Genomic DNA, 7,086 nt, shown 5'->3' on the forward strand with positions numbered 1-7,086 from the left:
ATATAAGCCAGTACCAACACTAAATTGCATTCGAATGTAAAAAATATAAATAAAACAGTATGCAAAAACTGTCGATAGGTTCAGTGTTAATAATTGATTTCACTCATAAAAAGAGTAGTAGTTAGAAGTATCTGTTAAACGGTCATACATTAGCCGAAAAAAAACGAACTGAATTGAATTCTCCTAATCCGATTTTGACGTTGGGTGAAATCTGTGGACCACGCTTCCCAACACGTATGAAAAATCGGACGATTCGAGTTGGCCTTACTCATTCGCTTTATAGACTGAGGATTTCACACGATACCAAACTGATTTTCCGTGTTGCGCAACCCGGAATGCCTCGATTATTTATTAACCCGCAGTGATTAATTGGATTTTCGAGTTAATTGAAGCAGGTAGCTTGTCGGAGGCGAAGTTTATCGAGACTACAAATTCAGAAAGGGATCTTCGTATTTTAATCTCGCATTGGCGCGGAGGGGATTTTAATCATGAACAGATGCGGGTGGAGAGAATATTAAGTAATAATATGATGTACCAAAGAGTAATCTGTTTTGTAACGAGCTGGAAATTTTATCCTTTAAAAATTAATCTAAACATGATGCTTGCTTCTCATTTATTAATTTCGAACGTTGATCGCTTATGATTAGAGATACCTATTTTTATATTTAACACTATCTGCATTACAAATATGATTATTTTTAAATATTATTGAAATACATTTGTACGTTTGAAATAAGTAATAGGGTGATGTGACCACAGACGTATTTAAGAGCGAAGGGATAAGACACAGTGTGACAGAGTACCTAAATAGTATGATGAGGTTACGCTCTGCTACCCTTAGGCGAACAATTCATTTCGGACGGAATAACTGATCGCAGCTTGTATCTTGATGACATTACCCGGCAGAAAGAGGTTACTGAATTTTTATCTGTCCTCACGGAAATTCATTGTAAATTGTATTCCATTTGTAGTTTGTTAAAAAAACGAACATAGAGAAGAGCGAGGTAAATTCTTAAGCATCGTATAAAAACGCTGCGAGTATATCTATAGGTAGATTAGTGTAATATTATGTAAATTGGTATTTATGATATTATACGCTGTTAGATCTTCTTAATAAAAAATATGTATAACTGGCATGGATAAGGTGATACACGCACGTAACTACTACAAGAATAGTAATTGGTTTGGCGGTAAAATGGTTATCATTAGCAACGCGAGGGTGTCACGGGAGAGCCCGGCATCAACGTTGACAAGAGCGTGACGACGGGATATTGATTGTTGAAATTTTTCTGTAAAACTGAATTGAAACAAATGAGCTTATTAGCGTTCCCGGTTCTCTTTGCGGTTCTAATGACTCGGCACATAAAGTCCAATATACGGCAAAGAGAGCAGCGCGCACGATGACCGTGACTCAAAAGTTCCCCCATCGCGCCGGGTAAATAACACCCACGTGACGGTGTCACTTTCTTCCAGTCGGTGGCTAGATTACCGGGATGAGTTATGATAATTTCTGCCGGACGGCGATCAACGACGTCGGACAATCAAACATGGCGCCCGTGGAGCAATCGAGCGTCTCGAACTACGCCAACGCCGGCCGCGGCATTCGCCGTTCGTACATACTTACACATCTCACGGACGATGGAATGTGGATTCGCGGCCGAACACTTTCCGCCTTGCACCTTTCCTTTGATTGATCTCTGCCGCGAAACGAATTTCCAGGATGCCTCGCAGTTCTCTCCTGCAATCGATAGGTGTCGACCAAATGGCTAAGCACGTCGATTTATCTTTACAATGGTAATGCCTCGCTGTGAGCGACAGTGAGAGTAGTGGTAGAGGAGATTACCTTTATGAGAATCGAGTTACTCTGACTTCTTGTAACTCTCCAGGCGTTGGGTAGGTATAGCCCATGTGATTCTCTCTACTACGGCATCGAATTGGTATTAAAACAAACGAATGATACCTAAATACCTTCCGCTTCATTCTCATTAATACGAGTTATTGACTCAAGTATCTTGTGTTAAATTTTAAAAAATTCTACATGGCTTTATTCCTTTCAATTTATACAACAAATCGTATTTTGTATTTTTTCCTTATGCGTATACGTTTACTATTAATTATGATTTCTTAACGAGTTAGACGGATGAAGTAAAATAATGCTAATAAACCAATACTTTTGTTGTTTCAGTAGAAAGTTTGAGATTACTTATTTTTACGTTTGCTTGTAAATTGATAGACCATATCTCGTACGAGACAATAATCACCATGAATCCGTTAGTTCCACTCGTTCCTTGCGTAATTTGATTTCTAGAACCATTTGTGTTGTGTGGAACAACGTACGCTCTGCCCAGTACTTTCTACAAGCCGTTCCTAGAAACGACGTGCTACGCATGTTTTTTTTGTTTCTTTGTATAAATGGTATCATGCTCTGTAACCGGTTAGTTCCTAGTAAAGTAGTTGCAAATCATTACACTGGTTTCAATAATAATCGTCTTCTGTCATAAATAATTGTATCAATACGGCATAATTTTTATCGACGTACCATTATTGATTTAAATTATAATCATCGCACTTTGCTGAATGCTTATTTCGTTTTTCTTATTTATGAAATTATTTAAAAAAATCAATTCGTCCGTAGCATTTGTAGTTGACAGAATCGAAACGACCTTTTTATGGTTGAAAGGATAAAGCCAGTCTTCCCACGAATTAGACTGGCTCCGAAAAGGTCAGAAAACTGGTGATATTGAGCTGGACCGAGGTCAAGCCCCGTTGTTCCTCGCGAGACTGGGAGAACTCCGAGTATCGTGGAAATTTGCCCTGGCATGAGTAGGTACGGCGTATTCTTGCCATTTACCTCAACGGGCGGTGCCCGCCGCCGCACGGACGTATTATTTATCTTATGAATATCAAACACAGCGGCACGCATAGCATTATAATTTACTTACTACCCGCTATAATTACAATTTTCGCCAAGTGACCGGGGCCGCGAACAGAGTTACGCCAAGTTTAACGTTTGCTGGCTTCGTACGAATCAGCCGGTCCGTTCAAGCCACGGGACTATGTTTACGTAGGCCGAGAATCATATTCAATTCCAATTAATTCGATAGTAATGCTGTCGTGTTGTAGGAATCAAAAGTCTCAAATCATGGTTTTCACTTTTCTCTAACATTAATACAAGTATTCTTCCCTCGCGTTTACTTTAGGCGATTTTAATACGTATACATAGTATTCAAACTACGAAAGGCAAACAAGTATACATCGAATACTTTACTTAACTGTTTGCTTTTCGTAGCAAGTATACATTGAATGCTATACTTATTAAAATCATCTAAAGTGAACGCAAAGGAAGAATATTTAAATGATACGAAGATGCCTATTAACAGTACTTTAGGTATTCGTAACAATTTTTAATGGACGCACGTGTCATTGTTCTAAATTATGTTTATTCTTCAACAATTATATTCTTATTGAATCACTTAACGATACAATGTATTGGTAGTGGTGCAATGTAAGTGTCCTCACGCATGGATGGCATCGGTAGCGTGTCTCAGGCTCTCAGGGCGTCTTGATACGGGGTCTATTTAGAAACGATCGACGAGCGATTAGTATCGAAAAGAGGGTCGAGCTCGCATCTGGCGCACCTGACGGTCAGTTGCGTCCCTTCCGCGCTCCTCCTCGCTTTCTTCGCGTTCAACCCTTCGCCTCGACGAGGGACGCAACCGGACGAGCGCTCCTCGTAACGTCTGCTTCTTAACGACCATTATTGAAATTTTATAGCACTCTTAATTGGAAATTAGTGGTTACACTGACGCATAACTCGTCGGTGAATTAGCGTGTCAGTGACTGGTTTCCATTTCCTCGCTCCAAATATCAAGACGCAATCTTCGCGGGCGGGATGTAAATGATCGTGTTTATTGCGCCTTGCGATTTTTAACGATTCGTAGAACTATTGTTAGATCCTATCTTCTGTACGTAGCATACAGTCTGTGCGATAGTATTTCCTATTACTTTCGCGTTTTGTAAGGTGTTGTTATTAATAGGGTGTCAGTATTTAATGTCAGACATTTTTTGTTTGAAAAAAATACATCATTTAAAACAAAGGATTATTTGCGTGTTAGAATATAAAGAAGTTAATTATAACATTTAATGTGTTACAAATTCAGTGACCTTAAGTTAGGCCTGGGTTAATTGTTAAATAGATTCGTTCGAGTATAGCGTTGGATTGTACGTAAGATGGACTGGATTAGACATGACAACTCAGACTTACATGTTAGATCAGGTAGATTAGGTAAATTAGGTAGATCGAGGTTAAGCACGGCGAACATGGAATTGATACTTAGATTAGATTTGAACTGATGTACTAACATGCGTAATAATAATTCGAAATCGTAAACAGTCAGTTACAAGATTTAGCCATGGCAACAGGTAAGTTTAACGTACATTTATTTGCACTTTACCCATCTGACTTGTTTTACTAATAAGTATATGCTCTGAAAAATGTATGTTACATATTTCTAATTGCAGTATTATTTCAGAAAGCTCATCATGTATATAAGTATAACATTTCATAGTTAAGGGAATCCAAATGAACTTTTTTCTCTTCTTATCACGCATTAAGTTCCCAGTAAATATTTTCTATAAAATGAACATTTGGCTCGTGACGCACCGCAATCAAAATTCAATTGTGCTCGATCAACTGGAACTGAAGAGAATGCGCCGCTGAGAATTTTGGGATTGCGAGTAGCTGGGCTTAATTAGCGAAGCGTATGCGATCTTGGGGTCACGTCACGAGTCCTGGGGGCCATGTGATCTCCAGGTCGATGTCGAGACGCTCCGAATTTGCGCGGGGAGGAACGACGAAAGGAAGACGCCTCAAAGTGAGTTGGCTCGTCCACTTATGCACGCGGCTCCGCTCGAGTGACTCTCCGAACGGAATTTCACCGACATCTGCGCGGCTCCCCTTCGGTTTCTCCGCCACTCCGTGCACCCGTACTCGCAATACGGTGTGCATGTAACGCGCAGGAGGAACATTCGGCCCCGGAGACTTAAAGGTGTCACGTCAAGGGTGAACGAGCACGACATAAGGAGCAAAGTGGACGCTCTACTCCACTCTACGCGAATGTGGAGTACGTTGACTTCTGGTGCGGAACCTTCTTCCGACTCCTGGACTCCGTTCGAACCGGTGAGTGACTGACCGAATGTATACATCTACACTTTTAATCGACTGGCTCGTTTCGTCGACAATCGTTTGATTTTCGTTTCTTTTCCTTCATACGTTTTATAAACGTATATCAGAATAATATTACTAGAAATCATTCTCCACACTAATATAAATATTCATAAGAATTTTTATCTAACGGCCAGTATACATATAAAACTTGTAATTTAAATTAAATTATCATTTCTAGTTGAGCTCAGATTTTATCTATAAATATAATTTTAAATGAATGTATACTAAATTAACTTGTACGAGTCATTATAATATTATCCACATCATCTGTTCCACATCGTCTGTTCACAGGTTTTCTATATGACTTCCGTCATCAAATATGTATATCGAACGGCCTATACGCGATACACCCTTGAACTAACACTAAGTACATTTTATACTGTATGATATCCAGAAGATATCAAGCCAGCCGACGGGCTCGAGGATCAAAAAACGTATTTGCCAACAGGTTCATTTACTTGCCGCAGCACGTACAAACAAGGCTGATAAGGAAACCCGCCTACATTGGTACTCGGGGCCCCAAACACTAACCGAGCGCAACAAGCCGACCGAGTAAACATCCTCGTAGGACCCGATCGACTAGTTCCGTTATACCGGAAGTTTCCCCACCCGATAACGACAGGCCTCACCGGCACAGGTGTAGCGTACCTGTTCGGGGAAAGGTGTCGGCCGAACAAAGAGTCCAAATTGAAAGTTAATTTTCTGAGGCCCCGTCCTTACACCTTCCTTTCGCCGTGGCTTCTCCTTACGAGCTGCTTAATGCGAGTATATGTATATTATACTCGTAGCCGACTACCTGGCACAGTTTCACCGGCCAATCGATAATTAATATCTCCTGGCCGTTTCGGCTGCTGCACTCTAATTAACGATCGCAATTAGTTCCGGACGATATAATCGGCCCAATTGCCGCGGGCTGCCTGGTTGGGTAAAGCGTTACGTCGAATTTAGAAGTTCGCGGATTCAAAAAATTGGATTCTTAATGAATTTTATGCCTCGCGATTTTCTGATTGGATATATCTATTTAGTACAGAGATTCTTTGAATTAAATCTCGTGCTTACATACGAACGCAGGAAAGTTTCTAAGATAATTATTACATAATATATGTATAATAATATGTGATACAATAGATATCTATTTAAAATAAATAATTATAATAGCAGGTATTGAATTCTGCAAATAGTTTGAATGTTACAGACAGATAAAACAAGGATTATTTTTTATACATGTAGAAGATTTAACGGTTTCCACACCTCAATTAGTCTTTCGTTAAAGTAACGAGATTACGCTGTCATATTATTCCATACCTGCGGTGAACACAAGATGTTCGCCTTTACCGCATTTCTGTACACAACCCTCTTGCCGCCGCTGCGGTCAAGGGATGGCAAGCATAGCAAGAAATGCGGTCTGGTCCGGAGTGTGCGGCCACCTTTAATTCTGAAAGCGTTGCTATGCCTTACCCTTCGTCTTATCGAAAATCGTCGTGATTTCTATCATACCCGAAAGAATCAGCATGATTTTTGTTGCCCTCGCGTCAATAACATATCACATATTTAATAATTAATTGCTTGTGAAATATAATACGCGTAAGACTATTTACATCTTCTATATCAGGAGACTTAACGTCTTACGATAAAGCAATTTTAATAAACTGCATTCCGTGACAACTGAACATTATACGTAATTAGTAAATTGCAATTAGTACATTTTTGGTATCACATTTTGAAAGACACAGTTCGTTCTTCCCGTAAATTCCCGCGGGGACTATTAACTTCCACTAACGTGTGAAAACGGTTGTAAATTTTGGCGACGGCTCGTAATGGCTGGTGGGACTTTAAGGATGTATAGTATAGAACAGGGG

This window comes from Ceratina calcarata, unplaced genomic scaffold (genome assembly GCF_001652005.2).
Source record: "Ceratina calcarata isolate Rehan_Ccalc_2016 unplaced genomic scaffold, ASM165200v1 scaffold61, whole genome shotgun sequence".
Classification (NCBI taxonomy): domain Eukaryota; kingdom Metazoa; phylum Arthropoda; class Insecta; order Hymenoptera; family Apidae; genus Ceratina; species Ceratina calcarata.